The following is a 6,072-nucleotide window of genomic DNA, read 5'->3' as shown; positions in this document are numbered from 1 at the left end:
TTTCTTTTCTGGCTCAGGAGAAGGTCGGGAAGAAGGAGGCGGCAGAGAAAAAGTCGAGAAAGAAATAACGATAGGTCGGGCAGGGGTCCCCAAGCTGTGAGAAGAAAAGGGAGGAGAAGGACCGTTCGCCCTGGCACCACCAACCCTGGCGCGGGATCTAGCCTTGGCCTCCTGAACCCTTTGGTAAGACTCCCTCGAATTCCTCTTCACCATCTCTGCAAAAACCATTAGGTAAAAAGTCAATAAAACAAATCGGAGAAAACAACTCAGAAAGTCGGAAAACCCAATAAACCAATACGACACTACCTAATTGAGCTTGCACAAAGGTCGGGGACCCCTGGAGGAACTTCTTGGTATCCAAATAAGGGGCTCTCCCCCAAACTTCTCAGAGAAACCCAACGATGGCCGCCTCCACCTCGTCCAAATCATCTAAACTATATTTCTCGCAAGGAGAGGCCTCTAACCAGTATAGAGGAAAGCGAGGGAAGAATTTTCATCCAGGAAAAAAGGGTGGTGACCCTCTACAGCTTGCACTTTGAAAAAGAAGTTTTTAAAGTCATGAAAGGATTCATCAAAAAGGGTAAAGACTCTCCGACCTTGTATAGCCCGGAAAGAAATCCATTGTTGTTTGTTATTTTTCCCACTAAAGGGCTTAGTCATGTGAAAAAGAAAAAAGAAATTCCTCAAAGAAGTTGGAAAATCTAGGGCATGGCTAATGAATTGATAAATTTTCAAAAAACCCCAAGAGTTGGGTAGAGCTATGTAGGAGCAACACGGCAGTGGCCTAAAACATCCATCTCAAAGTCGGAAAAAGAGAGAAAAACACCCAGGCGGGTAATCATACTCTCATACATATAGAAAAAATGAGGGGCTGCCTCAGAGGCCCTCCCAAAGCAAACCCGGTCTTCGGGACCTGGGACAACCAGTTCATATTTCGGCTCGTCCTCATCAGAGGTACAAAGCCTATGATGAGTGCGGAGGTTGGTGATGAAGTCCGTGTCAACAAGGGGTTCTTCCCCCAAAACCGTGACATCCACCCATTGAGCAAGAATTTCAACAGAAGACATTTTTGTTTTTCTAGAAAAACCTACAAAGAAAAAGAAAAAAAGGGGATCAAAAATAGGGTCTCTAAAAGGGCCTGAAGTCAGATCCCTGACAAAACAAAGTTTATGACCGACTCTCCTCTCAAATAAAAAACATGCAACTCTATAAAGAAAGAACAAGAAAAGAAACTGACATTTTTCTTGCGAGAAAATGGAAGCAACGGCACTCGGAAAGGAAGGAGCTCTCTTCTTTCGATCAAAGGGTGCAGATAAAAAAGTTTTCAGAAACGAAACAAGCAAGGAGAAGGGAAAGTATTTATACACACGTTAGGGGCATAAAGGTAAAACGATGCAGGCCATTCAAAAGTTGCACCGTTACCGATGTAACTGCCCCCGCGTATAAATGCTCAAACCCTTAAGTGACGCGACGTTTGATTTGACGCGACTGTTGAAAACTTTTGAAACACGTCGGTTCTGAAAAATCACGTCGGATCCTTATAAGGTCGACTATGGACCCGGGTTATAATACTCGACCACAATCCTTAAAAGGAATTGGGCTCGAGTAGGGGTACTGTTCATACCCTGGCCCAACGCTAAGGCCCAGGTCCAAACTACAGATCCAACCACAAGGTTGGGCTCCTCAGAACACCGACCTTCTCTTTAGAAGTCGGTTCTCCCCACGACTTGCTCTAAAGAAGTCGGGAGCAAAGATTAGCCGGCAGATAATAACTGCCCCTAAAATCTCTCAACCCACTTCCAGGAGTCATATCGTAACCTCCCTAAGATAAAGGGACGGTTATCCACCCTAAAAGGTGGAACTACTCCAACGGTGGTTATTGGTTCACCACTATAAATACATTGACACCCCTCAGGTATCTCTAAGTCCCAATATTCTCTAGACCTGCTCACACCCTTGCTAACTTAGGCATCGGAGTGTCTTTGCAGGTACCACCCCCCAATCTCTCACACTCACAAGTCGGAAGGAGCCTTTAAAGGCGCAAATCCGCTCAAAGGCTTCCTCCCTCATACGATTGGGCCAACCCAACGAGTCCAACCCGTTAACCTCCTATTACCAACGTAACAATATGTATCTAAATTATTTTTTATTCGACAAAACAAGAAAAATGTAGTGTTGATTATTAAAAATATACTAATATCAAAATAACTAATGTATGTTTAGAGTCAGTTTAGATAAACTTTTAAAAAAGATTTATTTTAATTTTTTAAATTTTGTTTTTATCCAATAAAAATTATTTTACATTTGGATAGATTTTTTAAAAAAAATTTCAAATATTAAAAATATTTTTTGTTTATGTTCTTTTAAAAAGGAACATTGTTAGTTTTTAGAAAAATAAATAATTTATTTTTTAATAAAAATACTTTTTATTAAAAAACGTATTTAAATAAATTTTAAATTAAATAAAAGTACTTTAATTTATTTAAAAAAAAAGAAATTTAACTCAAAAAACCAATCCAAATTAGTACTTATTATAAAGAATATATACATAGTAAAATTGATTCTAGAAGTATTAATTTTACTTAAAAAAAAACTTTCCGAACATGTATTTTTTTTTTTACATGTGAATATATATCGTTCAAATTATCAACATATATATTATCCTAAAAAATTCTCTCAATTAAACGAGCCAAATAGCATTATTCTCAATTAAGAGGCAACTCATTTGAAGGTTCATTTATATATTATTTTGTAAGCTAGTAATAGGGAGTTGGTTAGTCAAGTCAAGAAATAGTTCGTTAAATATTCTGTTTTGTTCTTTTAATTTTTTTTTAGAATTGAACGCTTATTACTAGAACAAAAACGAGTTACAAAAACTTATAATATTAATTCAAGCAATATAGAAGTTTTATTATTCAAATCCATTTATCCCATTAGCATGTATTGGATTCCGATTTATCATAGTAAGATGATTGATTACATGACACTTGCCATGACTACTTTTCTGATTTCTGATCTCAATCACTTAACCTCAAGCTTTGGGGGTGACAAATTAAGCTTTTGGAATATTGTTGCTCTGATTATGAATTTAGGTACTTCTATATTATGAGAAGAATTAAGTGCCAAGTAGCTGGTTTGCCCGAGAGGTTAAGGGGGAAGACTTAAGATCTTCTGCACATAAGTGCGCGTGGGTTCGAACCCCACAGCCAGCAATTTTGGCTTTTTGGTCTTAGCATATTTTTCAGATAATTTTTGGTATTTTGTTGGGCTTCTCCATACTGGTATTTGGGCCATGTCAAAAATTGTTTGGGATCTTAAGCAGGCTTTATTTATAAAAAGTAAAAACCTTATTCTCCGTTTAGGAATTAAATTGTCTTAATGTACAAGACCAAAAAAAATATATGTTAATGTGGTTTACCGAAAAAAATAATTATGTTAATATCAATGTGTATTTTTCTTTTTCATCTATGCGTTTATATAAGCAGGTGGTACATAAAAACTCAAATACTTAGGTGATAACCATAAATAAAATGGTGCAAGAAATTAAACAAATATTCGGTTGACAAGTCTAGACTACATATATTCAAAAGTTTTTTTTTTATTGTTTAAGGTATCTTTTAATTCAATAGGTTAAAAATTAATTCATTATAAATCTAAATTTTATTTAAGAGTTTATTGCTGATTAATAGATTATTACATGTATAAGATAAAATTTAAATTTTTACACCTAATTAAATGAAAGAATGAGTTAATTACTTGACTAACTCTAGTTAGTTTTCATTCAAAAGTTAGTAATTGAAATATGCAAAGTAAGTAACTTGATAAAAATAAGATACCAAAAAGATGAGAAAAAAGAAAATAGAAAGAAAAAAGTTTTTTTTGTGCGTTATTTAGATATAGAAAAAATAGATGAAAAAAAATAGAGAATTTTTTTTTTGGTTTAGATGAAAAAAAAATATAAGAATATAAAATTATATTAATACCCTTATCTATATTATATGTAAATTATAATTTATCAATAATAAAAAGTAAATATATAATTTTATTAATGTTTGTATATATTTTTTCATTTTCATCTCATCTTTAGATAAAAATATTTTAGTAGACCTCACACTATTTTTTTTCTATCTTATTTTTTTTTTCATCTAAACAATAAAAAAATTATTTTTTTTATCTATTTTTTCTTTTTCTATTTTCTTTTCCTTCAAATTCTTTCTATACAAACAATGTATTAGTGCTCTATGCACTGGCTTCATTGTACTATTTATTATTTTAAGGCTGAAAATTATTATTATTCAAGAGTTATTAGATTGAATAATACTATATATTTAATTTTTTTATAAATCAATTTTAACTAAATTAAATAATAAAATTTAAAATAATACTAATTAAAATTAATTTTTATTATATTAGACTAACTTATTTAAATTTAATTAATAAAAATTTTAAATATATAATATTATTCTTATAATTTTCACTTCGCTTCCCCAAATAAAAGTGTCAACTAATTAAAGTGGATCTGGAGATTAAATAATTATATATCAACCTTGTGTCTTATTATTAATCATATTTGTCACTTTTTTTTCCTATTAGTAATTTGACTAATCTTACTTAAAAAACTTGTCTATCTCTTTCATATATATATATATATATAACGTTCCTGAAAATTCTTGCTTCCATTGGATCATTTGTATTTACATAGTATCATTTTCTATTTGATACCTTTAAATTTCATGTTCGAATATATATATATATATAACGTTCCTGAAAATTCTTACTTCCATTGGATCATTTGTATTTACATAGTATCATTTTTTATTTGATACCTTTAAATTTCATGTTCGAAATTGCGATGGAATCGATTCTTTTTAATGAATCGATTCAATACATTTCTTATATATATATATATATATATATAAAGATACATAAAAGTATAAAACTAACAAGAAAGCAACTTTGCCTATCTTCCAACCAATCCGATATTATTTAAAGGAAATCCGATATTATTTAAAGGAAGGTTTGAGTAAAATTTTCCTATCGAAAAGTATAGGTAGTTAACAAAAATATTAAATAATGTGAATAATGGATATATCGGATGTTCATTTCACTAAGTGTACAGATGATTATTTTAATATTAAAATTTAGGTGAATAATTTAGAGATGTAGTATATTTTTATTTGATTGGTGGTTGTTTATATTTTTTAAAATAGTCATTATTTACCTAACACTCTCCTTTTTCTATTATAAGTAGAACTTTATAATTTTATTTTATTTAAAGAAATACCATTGAAGTAGTGTAATTTAAAAAAAAAATTACTAAAAATATTTATAAAAAAATTTACGAATGCCGACAAAAATATCTATAAACTAAGAAAATTAAAGTTGTACCTATAAAAGATGAATTTCGTACCACAAAAGTATCAAAGATTTAATTTTTTGTTGATTTTTTAATAAAATTTCCAAACTACCCCATCCTTAACCTCAACTCACTTTTTCAACTTTTCATAACTCAATCTGCATCTTTAAAATTCTTGCCATGGAGTTTGAAACTACTCTTGCAAAAGATCAAGCTGAAATCAAAAGTGGTGGTAGCGGTGGAGGATCGAACTTTAACTGGTTTAATCATAAGTTTACAACCTATACCCAAACTAAATCAATCAAACACAAAAAATACTCAAAACATAAAAATTTTCAAATTCATTCATCCAATTTCAATTCACTTTGACAAAACTAGAAGCAGAAACATCTATCAACCATAAAAAATCAACAAATTTCATTCATCCACTTTAAAATTTATTTCAGAAAAAATCAGAAGTAGAAGTAGCTATCAACCGAATCTTCTGTAAATTAATCTTAGCCTTTATAAAAGTTAGAAACAGATTTAAAAAAAAATTAGAACAATATCTTTTTAGTAGTAACTAAATCAATTTTTGAAAAAAAATAAAATAAAAAATGTTTAAAAAAATACATTTTTCTTCATCGACTGTAACATCGTCAATGGTAGAACCTCCATCAGCAGCGCCACCTCTCTTTCTTTTCGTATTTCTCTTTACTGCACCCTCTTTTTGCATG

At 30.8% G+C, this 6,072-nt stretch overlaps 1 non-coding gene across 1 annotated transcript; it reads left to right on the top strand.

Moving 5' to 3' along the window:
- The first annotated feature begins 3,129 nt into the window (after window positions 1-3,129).
- Window positions 3,130-3,212, top strand: TRNAL-UAA (transfer RNA leucine (anticodon UAA)). The gene has a single exon. It is a non-coding gene; the product is annotated as a tRNA-Leu (tRNA).
- The last annotated feature ends 2,860 nt before the right edge of the window (window positions 3,213-6,072 follow it).

This window comes from Arachis stenosperma, chromosome 4 (genome assembly GCF_014773155.1).
Source record: "Arachis stenosperma cultivar V10309 chromosome 4, arast.V10309.gnm1.PFL2, whole genome shotgun sequence".
Taxonomy (NCBI): Eukaryota; Viridiplantae; Streptophyta; class Magnoliopsida; order Fabales; family Fabaceae; genus Arachis; species Arachis stenosperma.
This window is presented reverse-complemented; position numbering and strand designations above follow the sequence as displayed.